Source organism: Heliangelus exortis, chromosome 1, assembly GCF_036169615.1.
Source record: "Heliangelus exortis chromosome 1, bHelExo1.hap1, whole genome shotgun sequence".
Taxonomy (NCBI): domain Eukaryota; kingdom Metazoa; phylum Chordata; class Aves; order Apodiformes; family Trochilidae; genus Heliangelus; species Heliangelus exortis.
In genome coordinates this window covers 138,470,300-138,483,091 of record NC_092422.1, presented here as the reverse complement: position 1 = coordinate 138,483,091, position 12,792 = coordinate 138,470,300, and the positions used below count along the sequence as shown (strand labels likewise).

General features: G+C 38.2%; 1 protein-coding gene across 2 annotated transcripts in view; it reads left to right on the top strand.

Moving 5' to 3' along the window:
- Window positions 1-12,792, top strand: part of DGKI (diacylglycerol kinase iota) — a 219,170-nt gene that overhangs the window by 60,716 nt on the left and 145,662 nt on the right. The gene's annotated exons all lie outside the window — the stretch shown is intronic.

Genomic DNA, 12,792 nt, shown 5'->3' with positions numbered 1-12,792 from the left:
GAGTAGGAGGTGCTTTCTGCACCCTTTCAAGAGAGCTACTTTTACAGCAGGGATTTGGGGAACAGGGCAGTAAGTGGAGTGCCCATTTCTGCTGGCCCTGCTGAGGTTGCTGAGTGGCTTCATGCTAACATGCCCATATATCCACCAGTGCCAGAGCAAACTCTGGCATCTCAATAGTCTACACAGAATGCTGCAGTGTAGACTTAAACTGAATTCTTCAAAGGTGTTCACCCAATGGCTTTCAAAGATTGTTAGTTAAATTAAGTTTGGATGCAAAGAAGAGTATCTTCTTTGTAAAAATATCTTTTCTGCTTTGCTACTGGGACTCTTGCTTTGGTAGCTCAAATCCTGTCTTCTAAACACAATGGATAAGAATATCATTAGCAGCTTGGTCTTTTTTATTACTTTGCCCTGAATATTCATAACTGTGCTGATTACTATAATGGACGCTATGTTTCTACTAATTTTTACCTCAAAGACTGTGCATTATTCTAGACTAATGCTCATTTTGCTTTTACTTGTTTTTTAAAGTAAATTGATATGGTCATTTTTTTTGGTTTTGTTACCTGTATGTGGTTTTAAAGTAATTTCTGGAGGTAGCTTGTACTGGAATAGAGCCCCAAGCCTCTACTAAAATTAATGCTTCCAGAACCACAGGGGAGAGGAAAAATTGAAGAACGGGAAAGGCAAAGTTGTTTTTACACCCACTCTCCATCTCTTTTCATGTTATGCTTGGTCTTGCCTGCTTCAGTGAAATTTCTCCATTTGTTCCCTTTAAGTAGTGCTTTGAGAAGATAAAAACACCATCCATTAGCTTGCTTTAAGCTGGTGGGATACAGAGCACTCTTACCAATAAGCAGTAATAGATGTGAAAAGAAATATGTGGGTCTTCTAGCTTCAGACAATGGTTTGAGAGCCTAGCTGTGATATCCTTCAGTGCTCTTGAGTTTTTGCAGGGAGTTTAACAAGCCACCAGTATAGTCTTGTTTCCATTTTAATTCCTAAAATTCAAAATATTATTGTTTCTCTATCATGGTAGCACTATTAGAAAAATCAATGCATGCTGGAGGATGCTGAAATATAAATGCAGCAAAGGGCAAATAAGCTGATTGTTGTTATGCTCAGCTGGTTATGTTTTAATTGATTTTCAGGTATATTAGCTTCACAGGCAATTCCAGTATAAATATATTGACATGTAGCTAGAACACTGTGATTCATACATTTACTGTAATCAATATCACAGATTGTGTTTAGTGTTTACATTTTGTATCTTTACTGAGTTTACCCAAAACATGAAGTTATTTCTAGTCCTGGTCTCTATGTAAAGCTGAGTTTTGAAGTCCGAGTTGGCAAAGTACTGCTGCTTTTGATTAGTATGAACAAAGCAAAGCAACTGCTCTTTTTCTCTGCATTAAGGACTCCATTTCATCACAGTGTCTTGAGAGTCTTATTTCAATGTCAGTTACTTTACTGTCATCGTGACTGGGCTTCAAGCTCATCACTTGCCTGATGGTTGATCTAGGATTGAACTGGTGTTTGGGCCTCTGTGGAGGTTTTTGACTTGACATAAAAAAAGAAGGGAAACACCAGAAGTGTAAAAATTAGTCACCCATTTTTTACTTTTTCAGCTGAACATTTTTGTTGCAGATAGTATTGTATGCATATAAAGTACGTATTACTCTAAAAATTATTCTTGTCCTCAGAATTCCATCTCTTTATACAACATGCTGTATTCTGAAAAAATAATGATCTTTTTCCCAATTAATCTGTAGAATCACTGCAACTTTTGGGAAATTCTCTATACAACGTATTTCTTTTGCATGTATATTTTATCTGTTTCTGGTTCTTTTGAGAAATCTTCTGAGGGTTTCATGATCAAACAAATCTAAAAACTCTTGAACGTTTGCTAGTCTTTTATTTTAATCTACATGGAAGAATCACCTTTGGCATTCCTTCTACTCTGTGATGGCATGAGCTCACACTTTTCTACAGAAGGGGAATAGAAGGACTCACACTTTTCTACAGAATGAATAAAAACAAAAAATAATTCCAAGACTTCTAGATCTATTGGCTCAGACCCTCAGCGTTTGACATCATCGGTTGTCTGAGTGCAAAGAACCCCAGGCTGGTCTGCTTATAGACTATCTTTGAGCCACTTTCTTTTATGGAACTAAATTTGGGAGGAAGAAAGGGAATATTTTTTCTTTGCACAATGTGTTTGTGACACAGTGACACCTCAGGAGATCCATGTTCTGAGCAGCCTTGAAGAGAAGAGCCTAGCAGAAACAGTTAGGTAGGAATGATCGGAATATACTGGCTTTCAGTATCCTTTTTTATGTCCTGAAAAATAGTAGTTTGGCAGATATTTTCTCTCATGAATGTATACCTAAGGGTGTATGACATGTAGGTTTTATTTTTCACATGCAGTGCTTTTTTCCCCTCTTTGATCTCGAAGAGGATCACTGAAGGATTTCTCTGGTTGAAGTACTGGGGATTATTTCTTTGACACTTTAGTGCACCAGTGTGGTGGGTGATGCTTCTATGCTCAGGTCCTCTCCTTTGGGTGGGCACTGTGCTGACTGATCTTATATATTCCTCATTGGAATCTGTTATAAAGCTCTGCTCAGTGCAAAAACAATGATAGGACAAATGGAAAATCAGGACACTGACCCAAATAAAAGAAGAAAGGGATGTGACAGAAGTCATCTGTGGTTCGGATCTGCCAGGTTGGAAGTCTTCTCAGCACAGAACATAAGCAGTGCTTTCCAGTGGCTGAGGGATGCAATGAGGGTTCCAGGAAAACCTGGCTTCTTGTGTGTTGGCCATGGTAAAGATTAAACCTGTACAAGTCATTTCACACCTCTGCTTCCTTTCAACTGTCTGGTACACCAATAACTCTTAACAGCACCATCTTTAATTTGAAGTGTACTTTTCTAGCTCAGTAAAGCCATGGGTTTTTTTGTTTCATCTTGTGCTGTAATGGTGCTAATCTCAAACACAGCAATCTAGAGTGATCCTTTCCAGTCCTCAGCATTTGTCCATGGGTGGCAGAGCTAGATAAAACTGAGATACAGACACATTGCGAGGGGGCTGGCGTGCGGCAACACGTTTCTAGTGTTGCTTTTATTAAAGCTGCTCTTTCTTTCTCCTCCTCCTCTTCCTCCCTCGGGTTATGATGACATTGTTTTATTTGTTTTACTTCTGTGCTTAGCAAACGTAGTTAGCAAACCAGATTAAAAATAAACCAGCAGCTCTCTGTTCTAACACTGTGAGAGGTGTTTCTGCTGAAGCTGGGCGATTGCAAGAGGGGTATCATGTCCTACCCCTAACTGGGGAGGTTGTTCTCCAGATTAACATGCTGGTGAACAGCTGGCAATTTTTGTCCTCTTTCTCTCTTTTTGTGTGATTCCAGGCACCTGATCATTAATGTCATCTTGGTTAAGGAGCGAGGTCCCCATTTCCATGGAAACATGGGGAAATGGCTCAGGAATCTGAGGTCTTTTATTTATTGGTTAATATTTCCTCTCCTGTTCAAGCATTTAAAACAAATAAGCTTACAGTGCTGAAGTCTTCTAAGAGGTATTGTGTTAAATGGAATCCGCAGTTACAAAAATAACATTGAACTGTGCTCTGTAATCCTGTAACAATGTATCAGCTGCTGAGAAATCAGCCTGGTTACCCTGAAGCCAATGTGTCTGGACCAGTTCACAACAGCCAGGAATTTGTTCCAGAGGTCTGGTAGTCTGCAGGTTAGAATCCCAAGGGAAGTGATGGGACTCTCATCACTTGGCACTCATGGCTAGACAAGATAAATCCCCGAACAGGTATTGGAAGTATACTTCAGCTGCTAGATGAACAGGGTCATCTAATACTTTTTCCTAATTTGTTATTATAAATAATAGATTTCCTAATGCAAGATTTATCTATGTCTAAATGGCATTTTTTTGCATTGTTTAGTGTAAAAGGAAGACACAAACTGTGCAGACATTTTTTTCTGCAGTCAATATTGGTAGTCATATTTAGTATGAGACACACAATATTATAAATATTTAAATATAATTCTAATACTATGAATGCTCAGGCTTTATATATATTTTTATTTTAAGTATTTACAGTATATTTACTGCAAAGACTAATAGAATTCTTTATAAAGTGGTGTCATGGACAGTGCATAGAAAGATGGAATACACAAAAGGCAAAGTAAAGAATATGGTTTGAAAGTCTTAACTAGTGGGACAGGAAATTAGTAATTGGCAATGTTCTTATTGCCATAGGTGAAAACTGATTCAGCCCAAGATTTTTAATATTATATATCCCTTTTCTTTTCCTTACAAATCAGCAAATAATTTTCACATTTGGGTGAAATCCCTGTTCTGATTTTAAAAAACATCCTCTCTTTCTCTTGTCACTCAAATAGATGCCATCCCTGTTTTGTCTGCATCTGAATTCTGTCACAGTCTTCAGAAACACACATAGACAACCCTGCCTCTTATAGCCGAAGGGTTGGAAGTAGGTGCTCTTTAAGGTTCCTTCCAACCCAAACCATTCTATGATTCTGTGAAAATTCCCTCCAAATGTTAAAACCTGTTTGCATTAAAGAGAACTACACATATAAATGCCCCTTGCCAGAGTATCAAGGGAGCAGCATGGATAATTAAACCTAAAATGTGATGATACCTGAATGACGTATCACCTATAAATAGTAAGATGAGAAAACAGGTGGCTTTGGATTCAGCACTGGCTTTAATTTTTTTTCTGTCTGATTCTTCCTCTGCAACCTTGACGAAGCCACGTTTTGCCTCTCTAGAGCCTTGCCAAAAAAGAGAGGTGACATAATTTCCCTTTGAGCTCCCTAAATGTAGGACATCACAAATGGAGCTGAACCAAAGATGGCATGTGTATTTACATTTACTTCAGTGTCAGGCAGCTTAAAAAAATTTTGAGAAGACAGGGGAGTGTAGTTGTCAGGGGAAATATCTGTGGGGACTAGAACCAGGCTTGCCACTTGATGTTCAGTGGAAAGTCTGAAATGTGGGGACTGCAGGGAGAAGCTCAGGGCACCTGTGACAGACCTCTTCTAGGCAACCTACTTTTCTGCAAGTTTCTAGTTAGTCTGGTTCCCTTTGTATAGACTCTGGCCTTATTTTCTTGAGAGTGTCTCTGTCAGATAAAATTATGGGGAGAGGTGAGGCCGGTGAGCTCTGCAATTGGGGGTGATTATCTCAAGAGTAAGTCCATTTTCAGGAGGCTTTCGGAAGAACATAATGTTAGTGAGACAGAGCATGCGTTGAATAAAAAATTCCTCACTTCTCTACATGGATATTCCCTAGAAGTATTTATCAGAAAACTATTATTAGTGTTTTCCCTTCTCATTTGAATTTCAAGCCCATAAAGATGGACACACTAAAGTCAATATGATCCCAGAACAGGGTCTTGTATAGAAGAGAAGGCACTCTTAAGAGTTACGATACTGCTCCAAACTTACAATGCAGTCATTCATATGAGTTATGATGGCAAGTTTCTTTTAATTCTATTTTAAAAGAGAAAAACAAAACCAAAACCTAACCTCAGCATCTGATGATAAGTTTAGCTGCTTTGACCAAAGCTGCTTCTGAAATCCAGAGCGACAAATTATGTCTGAGGAAGATCTCTCTTCGGTTCAAATCTACATGCTGCTGGTTTATTCACTGCTTTTCCTTTAAAAATCTACAATATGAACAACTCTACTGAAAGAAAATTTCACAATTCATAGTGCTGTAAAGATGTCTTTGCTATTGATGAGCTTAAAATGAAGTTACAAGGAAACTGTTTAGTTAATGGTATATCTGGCATTATAAATTAACTCATAAGATAGAACAAATAGGTTTTCTCAAGATTCAATTTTTCAATGTTTTTCTTGCTGCTGCTCCTGGGAAACACTTCTCAAATGTTTTATTGGTGAGGTAATCCCTGTCTCACCTGCATGTAGAACTTCTGTAACTCCAGCAAGGGTTTCTGGTAACATGTTAGACCACAAGAACAAAGCTCAAGTTTATAATGTTCCCTCAGATGGAATTACAGTCTTCATCAGTTAATGCAGCATTTCTCAACTTTGGAAAGTTGAATCCTCACTTGTGAAAAAAAAAAAAAAAAAGAAGTTTACAGTATTGCTGCTACCAGCAATCCAATCAGTCTCTCAAATAGGCTGTGTTGGAAGTATTCATCCTCATCTCTCTCGTATGCTTTGATTAGCAGTGCATTGTCAACAGAATTGAAGTAATGTCACTGGCATGTTGATCATGACCTTTTTATAACCAAAATTACTGCATCAGTTTCTTTACAAATTCAGGCAGGTGTTGCTGCATTCTGGATGGGCTGTGGTTTCAGTATTGCTCTGTGTAACCAGATGCTTTTAAAACCCAAGGCAATCAGAATAACAAAATAGCTGGAGGTTCTGGAGGGCCTTTGAAACTCTGATTTACTATTCATTGCACAGTAGATTTTGTGATTTTTATTATTGTGCACAATCTACTGTTATGTTTTTTCTTAGAACTTTAATAAAGGGGAAGGTTACATTTGATTCACACAGTGGTGTGAACTGAATGGCTTCAGAGCACCTGCAACTTCTATAGGCAATCCCTTAGCAGTCCAGATTTTTTAGGTTGCCTTAATTCCTAGGACCAAAGATTTGACTTCAACACCTCAATCACAATAAAGCATTAGTAAAAGGAAGCAATTTCCATGTTCTGATTTGCACTAGTAACAGTAAAGTAGTTTAAAAAAATAATTTACATTAAAGTAGTACAATTTTCTCTGGTAAATGGTGTTTGGTTTTATTTTTTTGGTTTTTAGTTGTATGGGTTTTTGTTGGTGGTGGTGGTGGGTGTGTGTGTGTGGGTTTATAATGTTTTATTAGCTCTCAACATATATAAAAGTTACCTGTTCCTATGCTTCCCAACAAAAATGAGAAACAGAGAAGTTTCCTGTTCTTTTTAATACTCTCTGAAGTTGCCTAGTTTTTTTTATTCAGTCCTCAGTTTACATTACTTTTAAATAATTTATTTAGTATGTTACTGTTAGATAAGAGCAACTAATTTCTTGATAACTCCTCATGTGATACAAAATGGTATTGCTTCACTGAAGTCCAGAGTTACATCATATTTACAAGGATCTCATCTCTTTTTCCTGGTGAGGCTGCTGCTTATCTCCAAGTGTTAGGGAGGAACAAGCATCCTGATTAATTTCGAGGAACAGAGAAGGTACTGAAGAAAATCTGGGGTGAAAGCATAGGAATAGTGTTTAACTTTTTTTTCTTTCTGATTGTTTGCTTTCCCACATAAGAGAATATATTTTTTTTTTCCATTTTGCTGCCAAGCCCTTCACCTGTGCGGCAACTTCAGTGTGGTATTTGCTGTACAGAAGTTGCTGGCCTGTAATTACAAGGATCCTACTGGGGAGTTGCAATTGCCTCCCTGGTGGATTTTTCTCTGTAGGAATTTTTCTTAACCTTTCAGTATCACTTAATGGCTTGAGAGCCTGAAAGCAGCTGTTGGGAAGTAGCATCGCTTGCAGAGTTGAGATGACAACATGCTGTAAGGGCAGCCAGCAAGGAGGGACCTGGTGCTCACATGACTTTGCCAGTTAGGTGCTTTTTGTAAAATTTGGAAGCCCTGAATTACCTCTCTCTTTCCCTGTTGCTGGTGTAGGTGTGTTGAGATGTGAACTCTTTACCAGATATACACACACAGAACCCCACTTCTGCTGTTCACCAGTATGTGTGAGCAGTACAGTGCCTCTGTGGGTACCTCCCCTATCACCAGCAGTGACAGATTATGTTCACCAGAAGGGAAGGAAAACTCAGTGCTAGAAAGAACATTTTCATCTTAGCTAGTGAGGAAATTGCAGGTGCCCCACCTAAAATTTTTATCTTTATTTATTATTTATCTTTTGCTCTGTGGCATTTTTTTCATGCTCTCTCATTTTATTTACTGTGTTCATTCTGCTTTGGTAAAGGCAGCTCTAGGAATGAAGCTGGAACAGCTTGACGCAGTGGCACACAGGGGGTGTGCTCATAGCCTTGGTCACATCCTCTTCCTCCTTAGTGACTGTGGGTCAGGTCCCCAGGCACTCAGATTGGTTTGGTGGAATGGTGCTGCTACTTCTGCTGAAGAATATCTCTAAGAGGGCAACAATACTGTTTCAGCAGGCCTCTATTAAAACATTTCTCTGCCCACCTCTCTTCTCTCACAAGCTCTTTATTAGTATTTTATGAAAGCTTTATTTATTCAAGAGATAGACAGCATAGAGTTTGGGGGGAGAATTTATTTCTCTTTTTAAAGTATATATAATACCAAAATCACCATAACACCCAGTAATTCAGTGCATTTTTGAGTGATGGAAAAGTGACATAAGAAGTAACCTAAAGTAACATAGTCATCTGCACTTGGATATTTTCACAAACATGTTATGATCTCACTGGATCAGATGTTCTAAAGTCATTTGGATTTCTGTGCTAAAAAAAGGTCAGATTTTATTTCTTCTGAATTATACACATGCAGTGAGCTCACAGAGAGCAGCCTGGCCTGGTATATTCTGTATCTGTCAGTGCAAAAGGCATTTGGGATATTTTTGCTCCTGTTTGTTATGGCAGTGGTCATTTTGTTTCATGCATCAGATGGTTCCATCTAAAGAACTAGTTTGTCTCTCTGTGTGTTTGTTTTAATAGGGGGTGCAATATTAAAATAAGCATAGGGAAAAATGCAGTTAGTTTATTTCTGTACCTTACTGTGCTTTTGTTGAAACTGATGTAATGAAACAATTTTTCAATAAATTAGTTTTAATTCAGAGTTGGGTTGGTTTTTTTTCTTTTAATAACATTCCATCTGGAGAGCATGACAGTTTAAGGCATGAAGAGCAGTCTGCTTTTTCTTGCTGATTTTAGTCCAGCAAGAGTTAGTTCCAACTGCTAACACCATGATTCAATGACAGTTTAGTTGTGTGTCCCTGTAAAACGAGGCAGTATTCCCACACAGGCCAAAAATTAGGGCACGTGTATTTTTATTTTGTGCAGGAAGAAGACACTTGGCTCCCTTTTTGAAAGCCATAAGAAAAAATAAGGTGAAAGCTGGATTTAATCTGGTGATTGGCCTACTCTATCACTGCTACAATGTTACTTCTGGGCAAGGATTGAGGACCTCCATGGTCAAAGTGGGCAAGATGTTTGTGCAGTTGATACCTTTGGCTCTGGGAATTTTGTGTTAAAGGACTTTAATGCTGTAGTTATCTTCACATCTTGATGCTCACTGACAGAAAGAAGTGTCAAAAGCTGGTCTTAGTCTTTCATAACAAAACCAATGCATAAACAGATATTTTCCTTTGGTCGTGGTCTTTGTTCAGTGACTTCAAGTAAGTTTTTCCCTCCTAATGACTCCAGCCAATATATAATACACCAAGAATGGTGTACACAAGACCTAAGAATGCAGCATTACAAGTCCTTTTGTAATCTCAAAATGTCTTTCTGGTTAAAATAATGTTCAAGTAGGGTGCCATGTCCCATCAGGAGGTTCACGTTCAGATCTCTTCTAGCTCAAGGCTGGCTGAAGCGAGAAGTCTTCTGTCAGGTCACAGTGTCTGAGCATTTATTTGACCCTAAAGAAGCACCAGCAACTTTCCTTGTCTTTTCCTGAAGCTCTGTAGGCGCTATAGAAGCAGCATTTTAGTATTACTCTAGCCAAAAAGTAATTAGAAGAAAACTAAATCTCTTTTCACCCTGCTGTTTTCTTGCTATGTGCATTTGACAGTGCTTTGTATTGTGCTCATTTTTAGTCTGCTTTTTTACAACTGATGAGTCAACAGGGAGGGAGAAAACCCCCATATGTATATTTTAACAGAATTTAGATGAAAAAAAGAGAAACTGTTTAAAGGGCAGAGCATGAGAAAAATGAGCATTTTTGAAATTAGTCCCAAAAATAAAAATAATAACATAAAGAATACAGCTACAACACTCCTGAAATTAGATCCAGCAGAGGGGCTGATGAGTATTGACAGTCTCTGCTTTCTTCTCAGCCATAAAGATGGCTCCAGCCTGAGGTATTTCCTGTAATTTTCTGCCTTGGTGCCTTCCTGAAAGCTTTCCTATTCCAAGACTCAACTGTCTCTTGGGGTAAGGAGAAAGTCCAATAACCTTCCCCCGGCCTGAGAATGCTTTGGGCCCATCCTGTGGCACCATTTTAGTGAGCACAGTTTCCTGAAGGACACAGGCCCTCACTGCAATTCCAGTGGGATTTGTAACATTTCATGGCAAAGGTGATGTTGTCTTCTTAACCTGATGTGAGACATTCCTCCAGGCAGAAATGTTGAAATTCAGTACAGGGAGACTGTTTTGTTTTTTTTTTTTTTGAATGGTTATGTGTAACTCTGAAGTTGATTATCACGAATAAGCTTCGAATGTAAGTATTTTTGGTAGACAACTCATGTTTTATTCAGGGCTAAATGAGAATGAATTCATGCTTTATAAACACACTGGGTATTCTGAGGTTAGGGCCTCTGACTCAAACCCTCCTCTGTTTCTCCTCTAGTTCTGAAAGTTTATTTTAAACCGTTTCTTAAGTTTTCTGTTTTCTGTGCACTGAGGGAAGAGGGAATATTGTGGCATCAGGTGTACTTTTCTTCCTTGTTTGTGAGTTGCCAGATAGTTGGTGAAAGGGAGAGCAGAAGGATTTCTTATGATTTATATTTTATACTTGGATACCTTTGTTTTTTGGTGTGTAAAGATCTGAAAATTTATCCCTAATCCTCTAGTCTTTGACCCTAAAACCTGTTAAAAGTAATCCAAACCTCTTGATTGAATCTGAACTTTGGATACGGTCCTGCAGGAACAGGTTGCTACACAGACTTGCTTGGGGAATCTTCACTTGCTTTTATTTTCTTCACCCTTTATTCACTTGCTGCAATGCATCCTCTTTCTCCACCCTGTGCTGTGCCCTTTAAGTTTGTTTCTAACAGAGGAATTGAAATTGGTGCACATCCTGTGCCAGAGGATAGTGGAGAGAGTCAGCAAGGGTGAGGAGGGGACAAAGCTGCAGGTGGCTCAAGCATGGGGGTACTTGCCTAGCCTTGCAGTCACAAGCCCTGCAAGGAATTAAAGGCCTGTGGTACCAGGTGCTCAGAACAAGATTTTCTAAACACAGTGGTATGTACCTTTGAACTGTATAGTCTTTGTGTGGTGAGGAATGAGAAGAAAAAGGCAGATGTTGATTTTTTTTTTTTTCCTGTTTCTGTATCTTGTACAGTCCTGCAGAGGACAGGTGGGAGACAGAAGCTTCACCTTATCTCAGTTGCTGTGTTTCCTTCCTTAGAGAGAAGATGGAATTTACTTGGTTATTGAATGTTAGTTTTAATTTGCCTTTTTCAGGTGTCACTCTAATACTAAGTAACTGCAGGTTCCTCCCTTGCCCCACCCTCAAGAACCATGCAGGCAAAGCCTGAACTCCCCTGCTCTGTTAACTATGCTCTCTTCTTTCTTTAAAAATTTTGTTTGGAATTTGAAGGTCTAACTTGCTTTTTAGAAGAGAGACTGTTTTTCTTTTCTATGTGCTTTCAAAATACTTTCTTAGGAAAAATATTTTGGTTTGTTTTAAAGCTTACTTTTGTTCTGGGTCATTCTTGCATCAGTACTTGCACCAGTACTTGGCAACAGAATTCTTTTGGTATTAAATAGGGTATTCCAAGAACTCTTGAAGTATTTTTCACTTGACTAATGAATATGGATCTTCATTGCCTTCTTCAGTTTTTGTTTGCACACTCAGAAATGGAAGGCTTTTATTTTTAAGCCCCATGAGACCCTTGTTTGCTAAATGAAAGCTTTTAATGAGGAGAAAATGTGGAGCTGGATGGTGAGACTTGATTTCTATTTCCATTTTCAAGGAAGAGAGACTACACAAGCACACAAAAAAAGGACACATAACAATTCAGGGGCATAGAAGTAGCACCAAAAAAATCCACATTTGAAGCAACTCTCTGAAGCTTCCAGGGCAAAAATGCAGGGTACACATTTAATTTGTAGAAAAGAAGAAAATCAGAATACTCATTATATAGTTTGTGTGAGACTGTACAGATCTTGAGTCATGATGACATTTCAAGTTGTGTAAATAGTTTATGCTAACAGAGGATTCTGGTCTGATACAGAAATTACTTTAAATTAGGTTAATTTTGAAATGAGTGTGCGAGCATTTGAGAGGCAAGAAAACATTTCCAAGACTAATGTTTGAATATAAAAAATAACTCTTACTTTTTTCTTTGCTATTCTAAGCTGATGAGGATTTAGCTCTTCCTCCTTCCTTTCCTCCCTGTCTTGTATTGCTTTGTTTTCCTTTCCTTATCTTCCAGATCAAAGGAAGATTATTTGATGCCACCAAGAAGCACCCTGGAAACAGATTTTAGTATTTTCTTATTTTTCTCTGGTGGGCAGAGTTATAGCACAAAGCATCTGTACCCTTTTTGAAAATCAGTATATCTTATTTAACCTCAGATTAAAAAAAAATATTAAAAAGCATGATCATAATGTGGTCATGTTGATCTAGTTTGCTGTCACTTTTGTTTGTGTATGAACTACAGAACTCAAGTCCTGCCTATCCTATGATTTTGTCTGGATCAAATGTATTGTCATGAAAATGTTTCACATTCAGATTTCTTTTGCTTTGTTAAATAGTAAAAAAACACATCAATCTTCTGTAATGCTGATGTCCAGTCCATGATGCAGATGGAAATCATTTATGCTCAGAGTTCCCTAAAGCATTTCTCATTGTTTACTTG